At 47.1% G+C, this 27,119-nt stretch overlaps 1 long non-coding RNA gene across 1 annotated transcript; it reads right to left on the reverse strand.

Moving 5' to 3' along the window:
* Positions 1-20,304: 20,304 nt before the first annotated feature.
* On the reverse strand, positions 20,305-24,863 carry LOC101002857. The gene is made up of 2 exons (XR_634709.3): positions 22,533-24,863; positions 20,305-21,789 (listed from the first exon to the last, which is right to left on the reverse strand). It is a non-coding gene; the product is annotated as an uncharacterized LOC101002857 (long non-coding RNA).
* Positions 24,864-27,119: the final 2,256 nt, after the last annotated feature.

A 27,119-nucleotide genomic window follows, 5' to 3' on the forward strand; every position in this document is an offset into this window, starting at 1 on the left:
GGCCAAATCTGACTGTAGCCCCTACCGTCTTGAGGCGATTGCCCTTGGAACAGAAAAAGGGGGTTCTAACTGCGCTTGCGAAAAGGGAAGGAAGGTCTAAGGGCACCAGGGTGTCTTTTCCAGCCTGTAAAGGAGCTAAGATGGAAAGCAGGGAAGGGGTAAATTGAGATCCATGGTTCTTTCCTAAGTTTGCTCGTGTGACTTTCAGGGAGTTTATCCCTCTCCTCCCAAAAGTGGAAGAGATGAGAGTGAGGAGGGGGAAAATTATTACATTTTATTTCCTAAGTTTCTCCCTGAAATTGCTGAAGGAACACTCTAGTTCAGGAAAAGCAGCATAAAAGGGTTGGGACACTTATTTTATTTCCCCTTCTTTATGTCTTCTATTTCTTCTCCTTCCTCTTCCCTCACATACATGGTCATTCTCTGTGTGTCTCCTTCTGTCCTTTATGGTCTGAAAAGGAGAAACATCAGAAATCCATAATTCTTGACAAATGAACCCAAACTAAAATCCCTTACATTTGAGTTTGAAGATTTTGTCCTCTGGCCTTCCCTCCAGTGGGCTCCATTTTCTCCCCTTTCCCCAAAGTTCTCCTTTGCCTTGGACTTCGTCACCCAGAATGGCAGGGCAGGGTTGGGATGTGGGGGGCCAAGCTGGGCCCAGGGCCCCAAGCCCCAGCAGTCTTGGTCCCTGCTCTCTGCCTGATGCTGCTACAGCCTCACTGGAAGCTGAGGGCTGAGCTTTTATTTAAGTTGGGTTGAGCAGTGGGGAAAGGCTGGGGGGAGGACACAGCCCAGGTTCACGGGGAGGACACAGCATTTTCTCTCCCATTGCCTTTATATTCTGCAGCGCCTCTGACCTCTCCCCCACCCCCATCTCTGACCCTCCCAAGCCAGCCCTTGCTCAGCCCTGGTCTCCAGATAGGATGCCACTGCTTTTGTAGGACTGGGGATTTCTTGCCCAGAGTAATGGGAGAGGCAAGGCGCAGGAATGCCTGTAAGTGCATTGTATCCCTCTCTCTTCAATGGCTAAGTAAAAAGAAGACGGGTGAAACGGCTACAACGATCTTCCAGGGTTCCTTCTCTCCAAGCGCCAGGAGATCCCCACAGGCCAAAGATCCCTTTGACATGTAAGTAGTTAGCACTCGGTCTGCTCTGGGGGTGAGGAGCACAAAAGTTTAAACTCTATTTGCCAGTCAATTTTTGTCACGATCCCCGGTCTTAGGGAGTGAAGGCGGGAAATCCAATTGTGAGCGGAGGGGTTCTGCTTGAAGAAAAAGACGTTTCTGTGCCGAGTCTGTGTACCTGTGGAGTAAAGAAATTTGGCTCAAAAAAGAGAGAGAGAGTCTGAGAAAGTTAGATTGAGGGAAAAGGACTGGGGCACGTTCCCTGTCCGAGGGTCTCTTGCTGTTGTTTGTGTAAAGTTTCCTACGAAGTTTTCTCTGCAATCTGTGCTTCAGTTTTCTTTCTGCTTGGATTTGGCAGATTGAAATCCAGAGACAGCTTCCCACAGCTAGGGGTGTGTGTGTGTGTGTGTGTGTGTGTGTTGGGGGAGTGGTAGGGAAGTGAAAACAATTAAAAGGTTTGCTGGGAGCTTGGGGCCAGGGTGTCCTTCTCTGCTTTTCTAGGATTAGGGGAGACTGACTCTGAAAGGGGCCCTTAAGATCAAGGGTGCTATGACGGGGAGGAGCATGTGCTGGAGCAACTGTACCATCTTTTTCTCTGCTTTTTGCCCAGTCCTGGGGGAGCATGCTATTGCACTCACAAAACCACCGCTCCAGGTTTTCCACAGCTTCTATCTGGCACCGCACCTATGGAGAGCTAATTTTAATTTAAATGTTCCCCTTCCAAGAGACCCCTCTCAGGCTTGGAACGAGAGATGGAAGATCCCTGAACACCAGAACTCCAGCGGCCACCAGAGCAGAGGGAATATTTATTACCTCTCTGGATGTCATTACCTAAGAATACAATTTTATGAACTTCCTAATCTGTTAGCTTGATTTATCTGGATGGGCAGGAGCCCAAAACAAACATTTGGGGGATTTGGTAAAAAAGAAAAAAAAAAAAAAGTCTACCTCTTACCAATCTTTTTGATAGAGCTGACCACCCCTCTCAGCCTGCTTTTTCTGCACCCGGCATTCCCAGCCCCATTTTGATTTTTCTCCTGCAGCTTGTGGCTGCTTGGGTGTTGGAGTTTTAGCTGCCTCTTGATAATTTAAACTGGGGGCGGTGAACTCTGAACCACAGACCTGTGAGAAGCCCTCCAACATTTTAAAACCTGCACAGCTCAAGGGGCTCAGACCCCTTTGGAACTTGGGGAGCAGAAAGAAACTAAAGCCAATCTGGAGTTTGCTCATCGGCCCTCCAAGGTCAGGAGCCCTTGGGTCTCCCTCCAGTCCTCCGCGTTTTTCTTCTCTTCTCTCTGGTGTCAGTTCTGTAGCTCTTTGAACGCAGGGCCAATCCAACAGAGCCCACATCCAGGCCTGCCGGGATAAGGGCCTCTGCAACCCCATCTTCCTGCTTTTCCTTTCTGCCAGGCCTAGAGGATAAATCGGGAGGAAGGGAAGACAAGGATGGGTAGGCAATCTCAGAGTATGTTTGAGGGTGAATACAGTTACAGAGCCTAATAAATAGGAAAGGACTATTTTAAATTTCCAGGCCCCATCAACATTTTCAGATTCCTGAATAGGCAGCATCCTCTAGGGTCAGCTCTGCCTGCCTCGATGGGGTATGAGTGAAGCCAGAAGAGTGTCGCCTCTACTCACTCCTCCTTTCTGACTCCCTCTCTTCCCAGCATCAAGGATCGGAAAAGGAAAGTATACAGTATTTTAATTTCCAGGCAGAAAAAAAACCCCTGGAACTGAGTGTGCAGGAGGCACTGCCAGATAGCCAAACCCTAGGTTCCACTCTGGAGCTCCGGCTTCCCGGGAAGCCTGGCCGCGAGAGAATGGGGCAAAATGTGACTGTCTTCATAGGGTGGGGGTGTCCCAGCTCCCCTTCTCACAGAGGCCAGGGTCTTGAGGGTCACGAAATGAGGCCAGCCCGGGCAAAGGCGAGGTTTCAGGGGCCGGCGGCAGCCAGGCTCCTCCTCCGGGTTCCACGCCGCGTCCGCCCTGGGTGCGGTGTCGCCTTCAGCTGGGTCACGACCCCGGGCTTGGGCGGACAATAGGGCGCGGGGCGGGGAGCGCGGGCTGCGTGGCCGGCCGAGGGGGTTCACTGCGCGGTGGGGTTCACTGCGCGGTGAACTCCGCTCGGCCTGAGGGTCTCGCCCTTTAGATCCCAGCCTCTTCTTTCTTCCTCCTATCTCACCTTCCATTTTTTTCGTGGAAAATTGAGAGGACCCTCAATCGCTGATTGACTGATACCCTACTGCTACCACCTCCCAATAATGAGATTTCATTTTCATTAGAAATGAAAAGATAGTTTCCTCCGAGGTACAAGAGCAGGAAATGGGACCCTCTCAGGATCTTTGTGGGGATGGAGAGGGGAGATCTAGTTATCATTAGAAGCGTGCTTATCAGTAGAAGCGTTCTCGACCTGGGACTCAGGATGGCCCTGAAGAATCCCAGGCCATCAAACCAACAATCCCCTCCATCAGAGGAATTCCAGGCCAAGAGTGTCCCCTTCTCCCCCAGTTACAGGGAGAATTGCCCCCTTTGGTTCCCTGGCCTTTGTCTCCGGATGTGGGGTTAGGCTTAGGGCTTTTGTAAAAGGGGAAACACTTCTCAAATCCGATGGGCAGGGACAGAGCTGGACATGAGTCATTTGGGAGAAGTTCTCCAAGCTGGTCTGTTCTTGTTGAGGCCATCTCACCTCACCGCAGTGATAGCCTGGCTCTTATTTGAGGCTCTGCCCCTTTGGGTGGTACCATTGCGTTTGTAACTTTGTACATGTGGAGTCTTTCCATTCAGCTGGAATAGATTTTGGAAAATAAGGTTACCGAATGAGGCTTGAGTTTCAGCTGGAGGAACAAAAAGGCAGCCAGTTTAGAGAAAGGAAAAAATGGGGGAGGGAGGCAAAAAATATTCGGAATACACACTTGCTTGGGCCTCCCCACCTCATCCCTATCCTGCCTGACCCAGCTCAGGTGTGATGGGGAGATGTGGGCCTCCCAGCTGGAAACCTCCTCTCAAGGATTCAGTCTCTGATAATGTCAAACCTTTCTGGAATGTGACTGCCTCCAGCTCTGTCTGTCTTTTATTGGCCATTTCAGAGTCTCTGCCTAGCATTTCTGCTGCTTTCCAAGTTCCATATTTCCTCCTGTCCTGGCCCTGGTTCCAATCCTTGGACTCCCTTCCAACCGTAAAAGCAGAGGAAGAACCAAAAGGTGGTAGGTGGCAGTCTGGGAGGGACAGCTGAGGTTCAAAAGTTCGTGGCTGAGCCTCCAGTCCGGGCCACCTCAGGGGCTGATCTGACCACTCCAGAGTGCCCCCTGGGCCAGCAGAAAATAGAACAAAATTTTATAGCCCAGGGCAGATGTTGGCTCAGCCATCTCACCCGGATTCCCCTTCATCTCTCTTCCACTGAAGAGGCTCCAATCTCCACTACACCTTTGTTCTCTTTCCTTTCCCCCTCCTCCCCCTTCTCTTCCTCTGTTTGATCCTGCCCACCTCCCAAATTGTTTCTTTAGATCTGAAAGCATCTGTTCTGGTCCGACCCTCCCCCAACACCCTCCTCTTTCTCCCTCCCTCTACCTCAAGCAGTCAAAAAGCCCCCAAATGGAAGGCCTGTGGCCTCTGACCTATTCTGATACACCAACATCCAGATATCTTTGATGCCAAACCTTTAGGCCCCTCCCCAGTTACTTTTCTTTCATTCTACCAGCTGGAGAGGGTCCTGGAAGTGACTGAATTGAGTCTTGGCCCCTAGGGACCAGTCTCTTCTCTGCCTGGGACAATTATCCATTTTTCAGGTAAAAGCAAGGAGTCCAAGGTTGAAGGGTTTGGTGAGGAACTATTTAGATAACTACCCCAGTCCTCTGCTGGGCTTTTGGGGGCTCTAGATTTTGAACATATCCATATTCTGACCATAGACAGGAGATGTCCTTTTCTAACCTCTACCTGGCCATTTCTTTTATCACCCCTTTCTGACCCTTCTCTTAATTGCAAAGTCATTTTCTGAGCAATAAAAAAGCCCCTCCAATCCCTCCCAGAATTCACTAATCTAAACTAGGAAGATCAAGGCAGTTTCCATACTGTGAACATTGGAGTGCCTCTTTTCTGTTTTTCAAAAAATAAAAAAGAAACAAAAAATTACTCCCTCACATCCTCCTTCCCTCCACTCATACCCACAGAATATATAGAGAGTGTTGTATACCCAATGGAGGTAGACAGTAGCCTGTCTTTTCCTCTTTTTAGTCAATCCACTTGGATCCAAGTTCAGATAATTCAGGCCCAAGGTCTTTGAACTCTGCTTGGTAGACCTGTCTCGAGCAAAAACCCGCTTTATGTCTCCAAGGCACCAGACTGGAATAATCCTTGTCCTGGTGCCCACAGTTGAAAACTGGTAGAAGAGAGTAAACCTTTCTCATTCCCTTCCCTCCAGCTCCATCCTGAGATCTAGCCATTGCCTGGGATCCTACCTCCTCTTCCATCCTGGAAGAGCAGCAGTTGACCAAGAGCCCCAGATTCATGCTCCCAGTGGCTTTGCTACCCAGTTTCCATGATGATGAGAGGCAAACTAACTACCTACCACTCCCAGTTCTTTCTTTCTGTCTCTCTCTCTGTCACACACACACACACACACACACACACACACACACACACAGAGGTTGGGCAGACCTGGACCAGCCCAGGATGTTGTTCTTGTCTGGGGGAACCTTACCTCAGGAGGATACAGGAGGTAGGAGCCTGAATTTTGTGATAGCATCTTTGCTAATTAGGTGGGAGAGGAAACTGGATTGAATCCTTCTCTCTAGTCTGTAATTTCACACAGACCTTTCTATACACATTTACCTAGAGGCATATCCTCAAAACATATGTGACACATACTTTCAAGGACCTTAACATACTTATTTTTATTTGTTCTGTTCACATGTGCATGGGTAGGTGACTTTGCTGAAGGTGATGGTGAGAGAGAGAGAGTGTGTGTGTGTGTGTGTGTATAGAGGTAATGAGTGACAGGAAATGACATCCCAACCAGAGCATCTATGAAGTGGGTTCTTTGACTTATCACTGATGTCACTGGTGCCAGAGGTTTTTGCTGTCCCCTTTTGCCCTTCAAACTGCTCCAAAAGGCCTGCCTCTTTGCTGAGATCATGTGGCCTAAGGTCTCACTCTTGATCCCATAATTTGGCTCCTTAGGCCTGGGGTGGCTAAAGAGGAATGAGGCAGGAGTCAGAAGACTCTCTAGAAGATCAGATCTCTCACTTAACCCTCTCACTTCTGTATCAAGGTTAATCAAAACCATGAACATTTATTTAACTCTCCAATCTATCCTATTTTGCCCATAGGTAGGACCTAGAAAATAACCACTCCACAATAGCAGCAACTGAAAAATAACTATCTCCTAGGGTTGTTCACTGCCTTACAGTGGTATTAGAGGATTAAATGGATTAATGCATGACTAGCACTTAGATTCTTGCTTAGAATAGAATAAGCTTTCAGTGAGTGCAATCTGTTATTATTAGTAACATCATCAGGCATTTTCTTAAGTGCTTGCTATATACCAGGCACTGGACTAGATTCATTGTCTCATTCAAGCCTTATAATGGCACTGTAAGGAAGTTACTATGTTCCTGTTCGACACAAAAGAAAACTGAGTGAGCCTCGGGAGGATAAGGATGTACTCCACTGGCAGAGCCCAGACTCCAGTCAGATTTGCCTGGCCCCAGAGTGGGTGTTCTGAACCACTCCAATTCTTTGCTCATGATAGGCAAGGAGCGTTGGTGAGAATACGGGGCTCATGTCAGCCGAGGGCAAGCAGGACCTAGATTAGCTTGAGCTTTGCTAGCTGGCTTGGTATCACCTAGGCAGATTCTTGTTCTCATCAACACCAGGCTCCAACCCAGTGGTTCTCAAACTTTTTGATCTCAGGACCCCTTACACTTTTAAAAATTATTAGAGTTTCAGGCCCGGCGCAGCGGCTCATGCCTGTAATCCCAGCACTTTGGGAGGCCGAGGCGGGTGGATCACGAGGTCAAGAGATTGAGACCATCCTGGCCAACATGGTAAAACCCTGTCTCTACTAAAAATACAAAAAATTAACTAGGCATGGTGGCAGGCGACTGTAATCCCAGCTGCTTGGAAGGCTGAGGCAGAAGAATGGTTTGAACTCGGCAGGCGGAGGTTGCAGTGAGCTGAGATCGTGCCATTGCACTCCAACCTGGGCAAAAAAAGCGAAACTCCATCTCAAAAAAAAAAAAAAATTATACGAGTTTCAAGGAGCTTTTGCTTACCATTTTTAAATTGCTTACAATAAACATTACATGTTAAAATAACTTTTATGACAAAACTATATTTTCCCAAACAAAACAATTTAGTGTAAAGAATGTCATTATTTCACATTTTTGCAAGTCTCTTTAATGTCTAGCTTGATAGAAGAAAGATCCTCATATCTGTTTCTGCATTCAGTTTATTTTGATATGCTGTTTTGGTTGAAGTATCTGAAGTACATAGCCTCATATGCAGACATATAACCAAGGCAGGAAGGACCTGCAGAGCTCCTCAAAGGGTCTCTGGGATCCCCAGGGATTCTTAGACTACAGTTTAAGAACCACTGAGCTAACCAACTATGATAAACAGCAGAAGCCACTATAATAATATGATTGGACACCCTTTTAGCTCTTTAGCGGTGCTTCTGACTACAAAACCCACCATCATTTCACTGTTTCATGCTGTATTTAAATTGTATTATCGTAGGTAAGTTACTCAACTTTTCTATCTCATGGATAGATAGATATAGATAGACATGCTATGTGTGTCATAGGTGCATTATTCATTATTGTTTAGCTTGAGTGTATAGAGTAAAATATAAATTTACAGGCAAAATAGCTTTCACATGTTTAGCATTGTTTGAGGTGGGCAGCTTGACTATTAATATCAATCTTTTTTTTTTCAGAAGGGGAAACTGAGCCAAAGAGGGTTGATGTGACTTGATGAGGATGACACAATCAGCAACTGGTGGGCAGTAGGCCAGAACTCCTGTCCTTTGACTCCTAGACCTGTGCTCACCCTCTCAGAATCCCTCTCTATACAGACATGACTGCAAAACATGCTTGTAGAGGGTGGATGTGTGCCAGGCACAAACCATTTATGAAGTATATATAATGTTTGTATTTATCTGAACATATTTACATCTGAGAGAAAACATGTCTTGTACTCCTGCATGCAAAGTTACAGCTTTGCTTGGCACAAGGCATCAGCCTGCCAGTGTTTCTCCTTCCTCATCAAATTATCCATGTGTCTGTAGTTCTGGGCTGGATATGTCCACTGTTAGGGATACTCCTTCCTTCCAGGTCTCCTGCTGGTACATTCCCACTGAGAGCAGGTAGATAGCCCAGCTTGTCACATGTGCACACAGAACAGGCACACCTGAGGGTAGCAGTCTTGTCCCCTTCTTTTTCTTTTTCCTGTACATCATTTCTAACATACCTTTTCAAAAATTAGTGGTCTACAAGTATACAACCAAGGAAAGTATCGTCGTATGAGCTGAGGTGTAGATGTGTCTCTGCAGATGCAAATGTAGAACATTGGGTGCCCATATACCTGTCTAGGTAAGCCCTGAGTAAATGTATGAGCAACTGGGGTCTCAATTCTTTCATTAATTTGATAGGCATTTATTTAAAAATTCTGTATTTTATGGCTGTATGAGGGTCATGTTTATGCAGGATCCTATGAGAAGAAGCCTCAGTGGGAAGTCAGTCTGTCTGAATTCTAGCCAAGCTTTCTGCTCCTACTTGCCTCAAGCAAATCATTTACCCAGTGAGAGCCTCCACTTCCTCATCCACATAATGGGGGGAAGTAATGATAGTCTCAGCTACATCTCGGGATGAGGAGTCTGGTGGGGAAATAGTAGGAGATGTCTGAGTGACTATGATTCTTTCTTTCTTTCTTTCTTTCTTTCTTTCTTTCCTTTCTTTCTTTCTTTCCTTTTCTTTCTTTCCTTTCTTTCTTTCTCTTTACTTCTTTCTTTCTTTCTTTCTTTCTTTCTTTCTTTCTTTCTTTCTTTCTTTTTCTTTCCTTCTTTCTTTTCTTTTTTTAGATTTGGGGGTGGAATCTCACTATATTGCCCAGGCTGGCCTTAAACTCCTGGGCTCAAGCAATCCTCTCGCCTCAGCCTCCCGAGTAGCTGGGACTATAGGCAGTATGCCCAGCTTTAGGATTATTTTCTTTTATGGAAAAGTCCAAACAAAATAGTAGAGAGTATAATATAATCAAACACTAGTAATATAACCATCATTTCACTTCAACAATGATCAGCCCACAGCCAGTCTAATTTAATCTATTCCCTACTCAACCGTACCTCTTACATTTTGGAGCAAATTCCAGACATAGAATTTCTTATGTAGTAAACACTTCAGTGAATACCTTTAAAAGTTAAGTTTATTAATAACATAACCACAATATGATTATAATACCTACCTAAAATTTCTTAGCAAAACTCTTTATTTTTATTTTTATTTTTTTTTTGGAGATGAGTCTCACTCTGTCGCCCAAGCTGGAGTGCCGTGGCACGATCTTGGCTCGCTGCAACTTCCACTCCCCAGGTTCAAGCGATTCTCCTGCCTCAGCCTCCCTAGTTTTTAAAGAGTAAAAAAGATCTAAGAAATGTTAAGTGGCTAACTCCCCTGTGTCTCATGCTCAGGGCTGATGAATGTCAATAAGAGAAAATGAGAATGGCAAGAAAAGGATGAACTTTCCTTTTTTATTTTTATCTTAAAATACCAGGCCACCCCTAGCTCCTCCCCTCTACTCATTAAGTCCATTACAATTGGGCTGAGAGGGGACCCTGGAGGTCTAATGTGGTGAAGGCAGCCAGAAGGCATCCTCGGAAGACACTGCAGACCTCATCTTGGATGAAAATCGGAGTGAACCAGAAGGAATCTGAGCTGAGGGCCTGCCAAGCCATTCTCCCGCATCAGATTTCTTCCTCGGCTCGCCAGGCATTTGAAAGACGTCTGAAGTCTCTTTGGGGTTACTGATCTCCAAAGACATGCAGATACATGTAATAGCATATAGAAACCCAAAAGGAGATTGCACAGAGACACAAGTAAACCCACCTGCCCATATACCAGCCATGTACAAACATATGCAAACACTCAGAGGCAGATGCAAATATACACATACAAATCAGCAAATTCAGGCATGCAGGAAAACAGAGATACAAACCCAAACACTCAAACATATATAAATTTGCAGGGATACAAACATGCAGGTTCTGGAACCAAATAGAAAAGCCCAGAGGTGTGAAAATATACTTTGAGACATTTTTACTACTGACCAGTTAACATGGCCAAGCTCCAAGTCTGGCTGACTCCTTCCCTCACATACCATCAAAGAGGCCAAATATTGACCAAAACTATAATCTGAGTTGCATTCATACAAATGTGTACCTGGGATAAGTCATCCCAAGGCCTTTCCCCTGCCCTTATCAGCACAAGTTCTCTATCATTAGTGCTCTGTCTCCCCAAAAGGCAGGAATAAGAGTGGTGTGGTGTGGTACCGTGTATGTGTGTGCATGTGTCCATACGAGACACATTTCTTCATTCTGCCAAGTCAACTTGGTAAAAAGGGGAAAGAACACTAGCCATGCACAGACCTCAAGTCCCTGCAGGCTGACAAGGGAACATTGCTTTGCTTACCCTGTGCTACAGCTGTTAGGTTGAACTGATTTTCCCCCAAATTGATTGACCCACATGAGTGTTTTGGCATCTTCTAGACATGACCTGGGGGTGCTTTCTCTGGGGCCTGAGAGAGGCCGTGTCAATTGTCTGGGGTTGATTCTTCTGAGTGAACTTTCCAATTAATTAAAAGAATAAAGGTGATAGAACTGGCTGGATCAGGTTGTTGGCTAGGCATTACATGGCCATGGAGTGATAATGAGTCAAAAAAGATGGGCAGAATCTGACAGTTTTAAAACAAGATCCATCAATAGATGGAGATAAACCAGTGGGGCTATTTAACACTGTGCTCAGGAAAATCAGTCAACTGACTAAAATGTTCTCATTTCAACCAATTTTTGTGAGATGCAGCAGAAGCAACAGCATCTGAGAGTCAAGGGACCCAAGTGTGTTTGCATTGAAAGCTGGATCTACACTGGCATTTAGGGTAAGGGAAGGGTGTGTAAATGACTGTAGATTTGGGAGGATAAAATGTGAGTATGTATCAAGCACTTAAAACTATTATCATTGGCAAGAAAGAAAAAGCTGTATAGTGGATTGAGGCTTTTTCTTTATATGGAATCACAGAATGCTAGATATTGAAGGGACCTTAGAATTCATGGGGAAACTGAGGCTTAGAGAGTTTTAAATGACTTGTCCAAGGTCATACAGCAAGTAAATGGCTGAGACACATTTAGACACCATATTAGTTTGCTTGGACTGCCGAACAAGTACCACAGCAAGGACGGCTTAAACAACCGAAATTTATTTTCTCATAGTTCTGGAGGCTAGAAGTCCAAGATCAAGGTGCTGGCAGGGTTGGTTTCTTGTGAGGCCTCTCTCCTTGATCTGTAGATTGGCTTATAGATGGCTGTCATCTCCCTCTGCCTTGTCTTGTCCTAATCTCTTCTTTTTTTTTTTTTTTCTTTGAGATGGAGTTTCACCCTGGTTGCCCAGGCTGGAGTGCAATGGCACGATCTCAGCTCACTGCAACCTCCACCTCCCAGGTTCAAGCGATTCTCCTGCCTCAGTCTCCCAAGTAGCTGAGATTACAGGTGCCTGCCACCACGCCTGGCTAATTTTTTTTGTTTTGTTTTGTTTTGTTTTTTTTGAGACGGAGTCTCGCTCTGTCGCCCAGGCTGGAGTGCAGTGGCCGGATCTCAGCTCACTGCAAGCTCCGCCTCCCCGGTTTATGCCATTCTCCTACCTCAGCCTCCTGAGTAGCTGGGACTACAGGCGCCCGCCACCTCACCCGGCTAGTTTTTTGTATTTTTAAATAGAGACAGGGTTTCACCGGGTTAGCCAGGATGGTCTCGATCTCCTGACCTCGTGATCCGCCCGTCTCGGCCTCCCAAAGTGCTGGGATTACAGGCTTGAGCCACTGCGCCCAGCCTAATTTTTGTATTTTTAGTAGAGAGAGGGTTTCACCATGTTGGTCAGGTTGGTCTCGAACTCCTGACCTCAGGTAATCCGCCTGCCTCAGCCTCCCAAAGTGCTGGGATTACAGGCATGAGCCACCGTGCCCGACCTGCTAATCTTTTCTTATAAGGACACCAGTTATATTTAATTAGAGCCTACCCATAGAATCTTGTTTTAACTTAATTACCTCTTTAAAGGGCCTGTCTCCAAATACAGTCACATTCTGAGTTACTGAGGATTAGGACTTCAAGATATGGAATTTGCAGAGACACAATTCAGCCCTTAACTGACACCATGGCTCTGGATTCCTAGTCCGCTGCCATTGTGCTCATGTCAGGCTAAGTCATCTGATGGATCCTATTCTTTTTTTTTTTTTTTTTTTTTTTTTTTGAGACGGAGTCTCGCGCTGTGTCACCCAGGCTGGAGTGCAGTGGCGCGATCTCGGCTCACTGCAAGCTCCGCCTCCCAGGTTCAGGCCATTCTCCTGCCTCAGCCTCCGAGTAGCTGGGACTACAGGCGCCCGCCACCACGCCCGGCTAGTTTTTTGTATTTTTAGTAGAGACGGGGTTTCACCATGTTAGCCAGGATGGTCTCGATCTCCTGACCTCGTGATCCGCCCGCCTCGGCCTCCCAAAGTGCTGGGATTACAGGCTTGAGCCACCGCGCCCGGCCAGGATCCTATTCTTGAGTTGGCTCAATTTTGTGTTGTTTCTTAGGGATAGGGAAGCTGTTTAGAGCCAATGTGAAATTGAAAACTGTTTCCTGGAGCCAAGGCCCACTGGGAAACTGAGTGAGCATGGGCTAGGGAATCCGGGATTCGGCTGACCACCAAACACTGGGAAACAGAAGTTTCTAACCAGAATCTTGGAACTGAAAAGAACTCAGTGAAGTTAACTTGGCCATCTCAGATGGAGGAGAACTTACATGGTATATTCAGAGAACACAAGTGTCTGAGAGCTCTCATGACTGATACATTCTTTCTTACGTGTATTCAGATTCTTCAGGCCAAGCTCAAACCCCTGTCCTTTGCCTCCAGTCCTCAGAGTTGGAGAGTAAGATAAAACTCATCCAATAAGAGAGGTTTTCTCCCTTGAAGCTTGAAGAAGGCTTGACAAGATATTGAGGAAATTTTTTTTTATTATTCAAGAGAGCCTCTTTCTCTCCTTATCTGAAGCTGGAGGTAGGGAATTTAGAGGCAAAAACTTCCCTTACCCCGTTGTTGTCTCTCCTGAGACCTTCAGCCCCTTCTCTGGGCCCTGGCCAGCTCTAGAAAATGGATTAAGGTGAGTTGATATGTAATGTGGTACAGAAACAGGGAGAGGCCCTCTAATATCACAGAGATCACAGATGACTCCAGTGGGATTATGGGGCGTGGTGTATGATGAGGCTTGTGCCAAAAAGTGGCCACAAACAGGAAGAAGGGTCCATCTTCTTATGATGGTTGGTGATTCTCCCTGCCATGGAGAGCAAGCTTGGATTCTGGGGTTTGGAGGGAGCAACTCCAAAAATATCCAGCTGAAACACACAGAGCCAGAGTCAGCATGGGGCTGGGAAGAGTACTGGTTCAGGGATCAGAACACTGGGGTTCTGATCTCTGTCTGAGCCTCAGTTTCCCTTCCTTCACAATGAAGTGGTTTGATTAGGTTATCACTAAGATCCTTCCAGCTCTGAGACTCTAAGCAAAAACCGAAGGATGCTGGGGGGCAGGGAGAAGGAACACTCTTTGTAGCAAATCAGATGATGGACTATGTGTCTCTGTGAACCAAACCAGGCACAGAAAACTCTCCATCTTCATTCCAGAGTTGGTGGGGGGTGGGGGAGCAGGGGGTGTTAGCTGTGGTGTCTCCTTATTTGACAACTCAACCTTTTCCACAGAGCCCCTGCAGACACACCATGGGGAGCTGTTTCCCTTTAGGACCCTGCCCCTGAGGGAAGAGAGGCAGAAACAAGATGGGGCAGGAAGTTGGAAAGGGTGTCTGCATGATGCCAATAGCAAGGTGAAAACAGAGAAATCAGTCCACTATCTGCTTAGTTTCAAATAGAATAAAGGGATCCAATTTTGTAGCTTTCATCTGATGTAATGGATAATGAGATGCAGGATCAGCCTTTTGCAGTGATTCAGTTTAAAGCCCCTGGGAAGGATCTGTTTCCCCCTCCCCAATTATCCTGCCACAGAAATGCCTTAAGTTCCACCATTAAAGCACATGGTGTTAAGTACAGTCCTCTGCAGATCACATCCTTTAAAATACAAAAGCACCACTGGGATACTTCATCAAACAAAGAAAGAACCAGAAAAGTAGTGCTAAGGGGGGATGCTCAGGGAGATGAGGGGCCCTGAAGATTAATCTCTAGATACTTCTCAGTTTCACATTGCCTGACCCTTGTGGGAAAGCTAGATTCTGCCTGAGGAAGTGGAAACTCAAGGACTCCCCTAGAAACCAGATGCCTGCAATTATATTTCTAGTCTTGGGAAATGGGTGGACTCTAAGTGGTGAGGGTAGTTATCACACTGAAAAATCACAGAGGCTGCCAGTAAAACTTAAATCAGGGGGATGGAAATTCTGATAATATACGTGCATTTGGGTCAGCCACTATAGAAACCAGTGTAGAAGTACCTCATGGGGCCCCCTGCATGTGCAGAGGATATAAAAGATTTTTATCCTGGGGAAAAATTTTTCCCCAGAGGGGGAAAAATCTATACCATTTCTATGATTATCTACTGTATATCTAACCCATAAGGCATGATTTGAAAGTATTATTTGAAACCTAGCAGATAGGGAAACACATAGCCAGGGTTCAAATCTAGTTATGTGACCTTGGGCAGGTGACTTAACATTTCTGAGAATAGATTTCCTCATCAAATTCAGTATAAAGCAACTGGCATGTAGTAATCTTCTACAAATGGAAACTATTATAGTTATGAGTACCAAGGGAGCTTCAGGACACCATTCATGAATTGGCACTAAGCCATGGAATGAATGGTCACCATGGTCAGAGCAAATCAGAGGTCCAGACCTTGATAAATTCATGAATAATCTTTTTCTTTTTCTTTTCTTTTTTTTTTTTTTTTTTTTTGAGATGGAGTCTTGCTCTGTCACCCAGGCTGGAGTGCAGTGGCACAATCTTGGCTCACTGCAAGCTCCACCTTCCAGGTTCACACCATTCTCCTGCCTCAGCCTCCCAAGTACCTGGGACTACAGGCACCTGCCACCACGCCCGGTGAATTTTTTGTATTTTTAGTAGAGACAGGGTTTCACGGTGTCAGCCAGGATGGTCTCATATCCTCACTTTGTGATCTGCCCACCTCGGCCTCCCAGAGTGCTGTGATTACAGGTGTGAGCCACTGCACCTGGCGCATAATCTTTTTCTTACCTGGGTGAATCTTGTTTCTTCCCAACTTAGTCTTTCAGGATCTGCCAATAAAAGAAGCAGAAAGAGTCCTGTACCCCTCCACGCAGCCTGAAAATTTTAGGTTTGGGCTAAGGTTGGCCTTACCCACAGACACGATGGGTGGCTGACTTCAAGACAGTATTTAAGAAAAATCATAAGCCACCCTCACCCAAATTTGTATTATGCCACCTGCTATATGGGTCTAAAATTCCATTATTATAGATATTTCCCTCCATCTGGGCAATGGCTTCTGAAGACCCCTACCAAAAACACACAGTTACCTGGGAGAATGTGCATGTCAACACATTGGTGAAAGTTTCCTAACCTGCAATCTAGCTGCTTCTTCAATAAAGAAGAATGGTCTGGAACTCAGGACAAGTAAGTTTTGATAGGACTGGGGTACTTAAAGGGCCAGAGCACAAGCATCTTCCTACAGTAGAATGTACGGGCAGCGGAAAGACACCAAATGGGCATGGGACCTACTAAGAATGTCAGTTGGGCCATCTGTGATTTAGGGAGCTGAGACATGGAGTCAGTTCTAGCTTTCAGTTCACTTTTATATTGACTCTACCTGGCTCTTGTATCTTCCAGCGCAGACTTGCTTCCTCCCAAGAGCAATGATGTACTTGGGCAAGAGGTAGAGAGGCGATACTAGTGTCTGGGTAGTCTGAGCAGCAACATCCAGGATCTCAGTGACTGAGACCAAGCAGCTCTGTCTCTGACCAACACTATCATGACAGGAGCTAAAGGTCTCCACTCTGGGTTGGGGTCAAGGAAATGAGTAACTAAGAGTGTGCTCTGCAGATCACTGGGACTCTAGAGGGTCTTTTAGTTGGTCCAAAAGTCCACCCAGAATCCATCATCCAAACACACATGACTGGTTTGTGTTTTGTTTTTTGTTTTGTTTTGTTTTTGAGATGGAGTCTTGCTCTGTCGCCTAGGCTAGAGTGCAGTGGTGCGACCTCGGCTCACTGCAACCTCCACCTCCCAGGTTCAAGCAATTCTCCTACCTCAGCCTCCCAAGTAGCTGGGATTACAGGCACCCACCACCACGCCCAGCTAATTTTTGTATTTTTAGTAGAGACAGGGTTTCACCATCTTGGCCAGGCTGGTCTCAAACTCTTGACCTCATGATCCACCTGCCTCAGCCTCCCAAAGTGCTGGAATTATAGGCGTGAGCCACCGTACCTGGCCTGGTTTGTGTTTTAATTGTAATCTCTTAGGAGATAAAAATATATATTTGAAAGTGCAAAGAAATGAATATTTGAAAAAGTATAACTATTGTCATGGTTATTTACTAAGGAAAAATGTGTGTGTGAATATTGAATATGTATGTATGTGTGTACAGACTCACACACACATGTATTCTTCCTTCGCTCCCTCCTTTCCTTCCTTCCTTTCCATTGCCAAAAGAGGCCAGTAAGATATGCGAGAACTGGCATCTCTGCAATCTGACCGGAACAGTCTGAAGGCCACCAGAGTGGGTGTTACATCTGCAGGACTGGCCGCTTTCCTACCAACGTTTTTCAACTCAGATGTTTTGGCATCATGGCAGCACACATCCTCTCTCTAATCCGGTCTGCACCTAAACCCCGTGTAGGCAGTTTCTGCCGCAAAAAGAGCAGCCCAAGAAGTGAGAACTTGGTTCCTCCTACATTACCCTAAATTATATCAGGGAAATAATATTAATACTTACAACAACTACAACCAAGTTGTAGGACCTCAACTACTCCCCTCCCCAAACTTTCCTCCTCTGAATTATGAGGAAACTTCCTTAGGAAGGTTGGAAGAACTGGGAATGAGAGAGGAGAATTGGGAATGGGGGAGAATGTGTTAAGCAGGTGTAAAACATAGGAAGGGGCTCCATCTCTGAGAGGCGGCTTTGTGGATGGGAGGAGGAGAAGGAACTGAAGGGCGGTAATTAGCTTATTATTGTTTCCCCTGGGTGTTGTGAGAATTCCTTAGGAGACACTTGTAAAAAAGCAGAGGGAAGACAGTAAATACACATCTAATGATATGCTAAATAAATTATTATTGTTATTATTATGACTATAATAGCAATTGTAACTTGCTTCCTGCTCGAATTTCCACTAAAGATGGGAATTGACCCCCTTACTGCCAGGCCTCGCAGCTGTCAATAACTCCCAGCCTCCGCCTTCCCAGGAATCAGTCCCCAGGAGTAATTGGGCAATATAGACTAGGCTTCAGTTAACAGCCACTCTCCTGGTTTCTGCAGAAGGAGAACCAAACGGGAGCTCAACATAAGCACACAAGGCCTCTGCCAGGTACCTGCTCTAGCAAAGAAAAGAAGAAAAAGAACCTTGCCGAGAATCGTGGGGGTTATACTTCGGGAATAACTTATTGATTTCCAAGCAAGAGAACTCAGGGAGGGCAAAACCTGAGGCAGGCAGTTAGGGAGGGGGTGGGTCACAGAAATGAAGGGGAAATATACAAATCAGGGATACTCAGTCTAGAGATCATAGGCTTCTAGGACTCCTGCAACTGTCAAGGGCATTTCCAGAATTTTGCTAGGAAGCGAGGCAATTGCTTTTGTCAGCTTCTCAAAGGGGTCTAGGACCCAGAAACAGCTAAGAGTCATTCCAGCCCAGGTAAAAGGGACCCAGGACTCTTTGGGCTTAATAATAGTGGCCAGTGTCTATTGGTTTCCTGACTTTTGGCTGAGGACAAACCAATAGACACTGCCCACTATTGTAATCTGCTGTTTACAGCAACTGTCAGCAACCCCCCCACCCCCACCTCCCTACTTCTAGCCAGAGCCCAGGCACCTGCCCTGAGCCCTTCTTAGGCAAATATATGTAAATATTGGACCCTCAGTTCTCCCTCCCTGCATTTCTTTAGGGAAAGCAACAACCATCCCAGTAAGCCACAGGTATTCATGGGGAGGAAGGAGAGGGCTAGTTGTCTGAGAGGGAAAATGCCAAAGGCTGCAGACTAGGAAATGAGCTCCTTTCTGGACCTCAGTCCTTCACCTAGTCATCTAGTCACAGGGTGGATTGCCTCTAAGGATTCTTACGGGAAAAGGAACCAAATTTGGGAGGGTCCTTCTTGCTTTAAGCCTTGACGGGAGACGGGGAGGCCAACCCTTCTCCGCAGACCGGGATCCTCACTAGACAGAGGAGCTCCAAACCTGCCTATCTCATCCCATGCACCGACGGTGCCTGGCCTGGCTCCAGACTCCCGAAAGGAACCATTTTATAGGGGACCAAAAAGGGGACACTGATGATAATAATAATAATAAAAATGAAACAATCTGATTGGGGCATTACTGGATCAGAAAATTCAATTTAACTACAGAAAATTCTTTCTATAGTTAAATTGTTAAAATTTTTTAACTATTAAATTAAAAATTTAAGCCTGATCTGTTTGGCAGCCCTGGAGCAGGGCTGAGGCATAGAGAGAAAGCTTTCCTTCAGCCAGATTGTCGGTCTCACACTGATTTATTTTTGTTTTATTTGTGGATTTCTCAGTGGAGCCAGTGGTGGTTCCTCTTTGCACCCCTCGGGTTGACAGGCAATTCCTTCCTAGCCCAGGTCTCAGCTCTGGTTTAGTTTTCATAATTTGGGGGTCCAGGGAGCCAGGAGACTGGAGATAGAAAGCACAAGTGTTGGCCGGGCGCGGTGGCTCAAGCCTGTAATCCCAGCACTTTGGGAGGCCGAGATGGGCGGATCACGAGGTCAGGAGATCGAGACCATCCTGGCTAACACGGTGAAACCCCGTCTCTACTAAGAAATACAAAAAAAAAGAAAGCACAAGTGCACTGGGGAGGTGGGTCTGCCTTGGCTTACCACCAAATTTCCGGACTTCAGGTGCCTTGCTCCAGTCCCTGCCCCATCCTAGGCTCAGGATGCTCTCCCACCCTACTAACCACTGACCTGGTCAAAACCCAAGCTGCTACAAGCCGCCATGTTATCTCCCAGCCTGGCTAGGGTGCCTGCTAGCCAGCAGTGGCTATGGTGGTGTGCAGAGTGAGGGTGAGTTTTTGTATTGACTACCGTTCCGTTTACCTCAACAAGTATGTTTGGGCAACCATTCTGTGCCAGGCAGCAGACAGAGTCCCTGCACTGCAGAAATTCCTAGTCCTGTGGGCAGGGGTGTGTGGAGGGTGGCACACGGTGGTTAGCCTGGTCCAAGGGTCTACACTCCCTTCCTAGCATCCTAGAGATCCTGGAGGCCAGGTTGGCCACTAAGACTGCGTTCAGGACAACTCCTTCACACATTCAATGAAGTTATCCGTAACTTCCTGGTTTAAAAAAAAAAAAAAAAAACTGGCAGTGGTGGGAGGTATTTCCCCACTGGGTTGGTTAGTAGCAGGGGAAGAATTGTGGAGCCCTGGCCCAGTGGCGCCTGGAAGGAGACTGACGTAAGAGTGGTGTAGCTGTGAGTGGGAGAAGTGAAATCTAGTGGGGTAAGTCCATGTTCCCTGCTCCTTAAGTCAAATTCTCCCTGAAAAGACCCAGGGCAGCACTGTTAGGGAGCTGAAGGAGTCCCTCTGTGCCCAGAGGGAATTAGGCCACTCAGGCTTCAGAGAAGGAGGGCGGGTGGTGAGCACAATCTCCCCAAGCCCCCATCAGAGCAGGTCCAATATTTGCAAATTCACACCTCAGTCCACCAGGTTCTGGTCCCATCCTACATCCCCGCCAGGGCACAGGAGGCCCAGATAAAAACAAGCTTTATTTTGGCCAAATTAACTCACTTTCCTGGATTACCTCACTTATCAGAAAGTGAAAGTACACCCCACGCTCCCCGCCCTGTCCCTGCCTAAACCTCTTTATCTCTGAAGCCCACTCTTTGAGATCTAAAAATTAGGGTTCAACAGAAACGCGCTAGGACTGCAGGAGGGACACGACAGTCCCTATCTTTCAGTGCACTAAAAGCCAAACTGAAGGCTGCCTCCTCGGTGGAGTGTCTCAGGGTGAGATGGCAGGACTGTTTGCTGCTTCCCGTTTTACAAGCTCCTTGTCCACCTTCTGCGCCAGCCCCTCACAAAACCGGTTCTCACCTTCTGGTGGGTACTGGTGTTTACCCCTTTCCTCCCGCTATCTGTTCAAACGGAGCCCACCCACCCTCCATTCACCTCCCTCCTTGAGGCTCCCTGAGCTCTATTTACCCTTTTGTAACTCCATCCCTCCATAAGTACACAACTCTGCTAGCTGGTTTCCTAGAGGGCAGATACAGCGTTTCCAGTTGGCCCTCTGCAGATATCTGTGAACAAGTCTTTCCCAGCTCCTACATATAAATATGTCTGTTCTGAGATAGACGGGCCTAAGTCCTAACGCACACACATCACAAGATAATTACACCTTATATACATACAGATCTCTCTATAGAGTTATATTTGAAAGTGTCTATAACTCTAGAGAGAGATTGCAGCATGCACATATAGGACTATAATTATTTATGTCTATTTTTATAACTATGTAGTTATAAACAAATATGCCTATATATAGCGATAATAATATAGAAACGTCTCCATAGCCATATATGGCTCTAAGTGAATGCTCTAACTACTCTATTTCACAATCAATAAGTATATATCTCCTGATACATAATTCTAACAATATACATTTTTATCTATATAGCTGTTCAGAGATATAAATCTGTCAGGATATCAAATGTACATAAAGCCGGATGGCTGTAAGAGAGTCGTATATTTTCCCATATATAAATCTGCTCTTGTAACTACTGTATATGCACAAATACAATGGAAATAATTATATTTCCCTCAAACATAAATCTGTAAATACAACCACAGCACATTTAGGTACGGTTAGACATAGAGCAATATTTCCTAGACATCAGTCTGTCAATAGAGCCACCAGTGCCTCCAAACAGAGAGTTATAGAGGGAGTTATAAATAAACTCTCCAGATGTGAACGGATCAGTAGAACTAGATGTAAACATGACTCCAAGCCGTTCTTTCTTCTTCTTCTTCTTTGTAAGATATTCCTGAAGCAAGCCGAGTCATATAACAGGGTGCAGAGGTATCTGGGTACTGGTATTTTTCCCCCCAAGGAGAGTCGGAGGTCGCTGGACTTTGGGAAACAGAACAGGAGTGGGTGGGGGACAGTGCCCGCTCCCAACGCAGCCCAGAAGCCCCTTCCGTCAGTCTCCTGGTGGCTGAGAGCTCGGGCAAGTGGAGAGGCCTAAGGGAGAAAATGAAAAAGCAGAGTCTGGCTTGAGTCGTTTGGCCCTTCTCCGGCCTAAAACACTCTCAACAGGGAAGCCCCGAGCTGGCGTCGGAGCGGAGAGAGCCCACCAGGCGCAGAGGCTGGGGGAAAGGGGCTGCAGGTCGGGCTGCGGAGGCCAAGCGGAGTCGCCAGCCCGTGCCTGACCGCCCGGCGCCCCATCGCCCGGGGCCGGTGCCTTGCCGGCGGCCTGGAACACAAAACCTGGGCCCTAGCCCTGCGCTCAGCGCTTCCGCCCGTCTTATTTTATTGCTGTTTTGTCCGATTAGATATCGCAGCGTCCTCCACCCGTTGTTGTTCTCAAATGCGAAGGCACCCAGGGCTTTCAGCACCAGGGTTGGCTTTAAATAAGTGACTCAGTGGATAGTGTATTTCTCTTTTCAGACCAAATGGGTCACCGGCTACTGAAAAAGAATCCAGATCTCTGAAAGGGTTTGTGACAAATCTTTTAGAAGTTCTCACGCTCACTTGTTACGATGATTTTCTTTTCTTTTTTCTCTTTTAAAAAAGTTGGCTAATTTGTGTTTCTATATTCCTCTTTAATTTTATTTTTATTGGGGGTGCAATTGTTTTGAAAGGAGGGATTTCGTTAGACCCGAAACTGTGGGGCGGCTCCCTCTCTAGCAAACTTACTATCCCGACGCCTGTGACTGCCATCTCCCCCAAGTAAACAAACTAATTAAATGACCGGAAAACTGTACCTGGAGAGAATGAGGTGGATGTTGCAGGATCCGGGACCGAAGTCTTTGCTTCCTTCATGAAAAATCGGCTAGTCTCCAAGCTCGCGAAGGAAAATTCAAGGCGCCTCAACTCCTCCTTTTACATTTTTAAATAAAGAGCCTAGAAAGGGACCTGGGCCTGCCGGAGCCCTAGCCTGGCTCTCCCCACTCCCCGGCGGCCATAAGTGTTTTTCTGCTTCCGTCCGGGGCCCCGTCCTCCCGGGCATCTCTGCGCTCCTGCCGGATCAAGGCTGTGGTCATCGCCTCATTCATCTCTGCCCCTTGGCCTGACCCTGCACATTTGGCCTCCTCCTTAAAACAGGGGCTCCTAGAGAGTCCCAAAAGCCATTAACCATCCCCATATGTGGGATCCCTTCCCTGATCGCACAAAGCAGAAGCCTGAGAAAAAAAGCAATAAAGAGTGGTCTCCTGGCTCTCCTTCCCCTCTTCTGTCCCTTGTCTGGGAAAGGGGTTCCCAACCCCAGCCCCCCAAGAGCATATTGAGAAGCTTTCTTCCTCCCTTCTTTTCCTATCTCCACCTCAGATGCTGTGATCCTGACTCCTTCCTGTCTCCACCTCAAAATATTTCCTCTTGCATTTTATTGTTATCCTGTTATGGAGGGACTGTTAACTACTGTTTTATTATTATTATTCATTATTTATTGTTATTATGATTGTTGTTAGAGATTTGTTCACCACGTTCAGGGGACAGCAGCCTGGCCCAGGGGGAAGCCTGCCTCCCTCTCTCTCTCTCTGTCTCTCTCTCTCTCTCTCACACACACACACACACACACACACACACAAACGCAGTACACACACTCACACATATATGCTCACAAATGCCTGCTGTGTTCAGGCCCCTGCACAGCAATCCAAAGAGGCAGGCATCCTACCCCAGCACGCAAACAACACACTGCCCACGCTCGCCAGTATTCAGGCAGAACACCACCCCCAGACCAACGCCAAAACCCACACGCACCGAGCTTGCAAGGAAAGGAAAATACGTAAAGAATCCCTTCTCTCCCACAACCTGGAGGGGCGAGTCAGGCCTCTGTCTCTTCCCCCCAGTCGCTTTCGCTTTCTCTTTTTTTTTTTCTCCTTGTTTACAGCTTCAGAGAGCTCAAGGCCCATAAATCTTGAGGGGCCTACAGAGCGCAGAGCACATTTGTATGCATCGTTAGGACTCGCTAATACCTAAGCCCATTAAGGAGCGTGTTTGCGCGTGGTTTCCGGTGTGTATTAACTTATAGTTAAATTCTGGAGGAAAGGGCATTGTGAATTAACATATACCAAATCCATCATGGGCTTTTGTCATATCAGATTAGTCAGTCATGGGTTTGGGGGAGCAACTTGCCTGGATCGGGGTGTACCCACCCTCCAAACTTTGTGAAGCAAGCCCGAGGGTCTTGGGAAACATGAAGGCATTCCTATCCAGCCCCAGTCATTCGGGCCCCCCAGGCCTAGCGGCTGCACACCTGCGAGATGGCGGAGGGACTGCAGACCCGGGTGCGGGAGGCCAGCGCTGGCGAAGGGAGGCAGGCGAGGGAGGCCCCTCCAGCGTCCTGCTGGGGTTGAGTTGGGGCGGCTCGGCCCGTGGCCGCTGGGTCGTCTGGTTTCCGCTTTCCGAAAGAAATGAGAGGAGAGGCAAGTGGAGTCGCTGAACTTTAATTAAACCGCAGAGAAGACAGTGAGGGGAGGGAGAAAAAAAAAAAAAACACACAAGATCGGAGAAGGAGGAGGAGGCGGCCTAGAGATCGAGGAAAGGAAGTCCCGGCGGCTCGGGGGAACTTGGAGATCTCTCCAAGGGACTGAAAGCTGGAAGTTGCATGAAGGTGTTCCTTTCCCCCACCCCAGCTACTCCGCCCCAGTCGAAAAGGCTAATTCTAGACCTCTTATTAAAAAAAAAAAAAAAAGAAGAAGAAGAAAGAAAAGGTAAAGAAAAAGAAAATCTAATTATGTGGAATGTTTCAGCCAGGTGTTCCTGGTTCCAATGACTCAGACCCTATTGGAGCCCCGAGGATCTGTATAATTGGGCCTGCATAGACAGAGATGAAGGATGCCAGTTCTAAAAGGAGGAAGGGGAGAGGAAAGTCCATCTCTTGGGGTCTTGTAGAAAATGCCAAAGACCAAACAAGCTAAATTATTGTGTCCGTGTAGATCTATTTGCCTATTTACATACAGCAGGCTGTGGGGGTTGGGGGTGAGGGGAGGCCGGGAATAAACGACCAGGATGGAGCGGGCTGGCAGGAGAGAAAATGCGCCCCCCGCCCTTTGCGGGAACAGCCAAGGGGCCTCCTCAGCTCGCAGCTCAGGCGGCCGCGCGGCGGGCCGGTCCGGGACCGGGGGCCGGGGCCGGGCTGGGGGAGGGGAGGCGGGGGCGGGAGGGGAGGCGGAGGCGGGCCCTCCCCGGGCGCTGTGAACTTTAGCTGGGCCGCCGCCTGTCAGCCCCAGAAAGCGTTAAAGGTGCAGCAGCCCGCGCCAGCCTCCGCAGCCGCCTTTGTACGCGTGATTTATGACTTCAATCTTGGTTCACCGAGAGTTCACACGGCTTTCGCTGCTGTTGAAGGTTAAAAGATGGTCTTCGCTTGACAAGTGGGACTATTGAAAATTCCTTCTTCTTCTTTTTTTTTTTTTTTTGAAGCGAAGAGCAGACGCTCAGGACAGAAAAAAAATTGGGGGGGGGGGCGGGGGACAGGGGTTGCAGGTGGGCCAAAATGGTAGGTCAGGAAGGTTTGTCTTCCTATATTTAGGAATTTTTGTTCCTGGGATTTGAGTGCGTGCTGGGGAGAGGGTAGAGACTAGGAGGGAGCTAGGGAAGAGATGTAAAGATCTCTCATATTTAGAGGCCAAAGGAGTGGGAAAAAAACAAAACTCGTCCTTTCACAGTTAATTATCTGGGTAACTTGGGTCACACCCCGTAACTGATCCTCCTCTAGAAACCGGAAATGGGCCAGGAAAGGGAGAGAGTTTGGGTAAAAGGTGAGGTTTGTGTGCTTCTCACTGGGTATACTTGGTTGATCATCCACCTTACCTGGGTAACCACTTTTTTTTTTTTTTTTTTTTGGAAATGGGGTCCAGTTCTGTTGCCCAGGCCGGAGTGTCGTGGCACCATCATGGTTCACTGAAGCCTCAAACTCCTGGGCTCAAGTAGTCCTCCCACCTTAACCTCCTAAGTATGTGAGACTGCAGGCATGTGCCACACCGCCAGGCTGGGGAACTGCTTTTCAATGTGCTCCTGCACCCACAGATTTGGACAAGGGTGTTTTTAGGCCCCAGTCTTTCAACTCTCTTCATTCTGTAGGTTTAGCCTGCCATTTACATTTGATGCACATGAAGAGGCTAATGGGAAGGAAATCTGTAGAACTGGAAGTCCTTTCTAATCCCAAATCCCCTTGGTCCAAGAGCCAGTCTCTCTTCTTTCTAGCATTTTGAAAAAGGTCGTGCCACAGCAGAGATGGTGGTCAAAGATCTCCTAAAGACCAGGATATAAGGCTCCTTTGTGGTCTAAGGCTCTGAGTACTTGGAGAAACAAAACTCACTCCTTCTTTGTAGATTCAGAGAGAGAGAGAGAGAGAGAGAGAGAGAGAGAGAGAGAGAGAGGAGATACCTTGAAGCTGAGGGTCTGCTTGGCTCTTTGAGGTTTTTTTTTTTTTTTTAAGATATGTGTTTTAAAATTTTTCTGGAGTGGGAATTTGGGATTGTGTGCACTGGGAAGGGGAACAGCAGAGAGCTGGGTGTGCAGTTGGGTGTGCCTCCCTAGCCCTAAATAGGCCCCATCTCCATTATCGATGCTAGATAAATATTTTCCTAAGAGATAGAGCCAGCCCCTCAAATCCAGATCTGGGAACCAAAGGCATCCACGCTAGAAGGGGCACTCTGTGCTTCTCTTTCCACATAGAGTTAGGGAGGTGTTTTCCCACAATGTGAGGACTTAGATAAGAGAGGGAGAAGAGCCAGAAAGATGTCCACATCTTGCCGGGACACCTAGCACCAGGCCCTCCTACAGGGGACCTCGTATGTAAATAGCAGAATGGGGAGCAGAGAACAGAGAGACCCCAGAAATCCAGAGTCCAGGCTCTGAGGTCACTTTGGCAGGAATGGTCCTCTGGCCTTAGGAAGAAGAGAGGGGCAATATGGCACAGTTTAGAAGCTCAGGGAGTGGTAACTGTTAGGAGGAATTAGCCAAGGAAGCTAATGAATCTCTTCCAGGTTCTGGTTGGCAAGCAGAGGAACGAACTTAACAGCCTCTGGAAGTAATGTCTGTACTGAAGTCACCTTCCCACCCTTTCTGTGTTCCTCCCTGAGAAATAATTCCAGTGGGCTTGTGCTTGTCTGCAAGTCTGGAGTAATTATGAATTATTAATTCATCATTAAGACTTGATTGTGACCATTGCTTTCCAGTGCACCCATTTATCTCATTCTTTGTGAGGCAGAGGGCAGCCTCTGTTAGCCCGTGGCTTCTGTAACAGGCAAACTGAGGCCAGCCCCTCTTGAAGGCAGTCCTTGAACTCTGCCCTATGTGGGATGGTTGCCTCATTACCAGTCAAGTCATGTTGCACCTCAGAGTAT

The sequence above is a fragment of the Papio anubis genome, chromosome 9 (genome assembly GCF_008728515.1).
Source record: "Papio anubis isolate 15944 chromosome 9, Panubis1.0, whole genome shotgun sequence".
Taxonomy (NCBI): domain Eukaryota; kingdom Metazoa; phylum Chordata; class Mammalia; order Primates; family Cercopithecidae; genus Papio; species Papio anubis.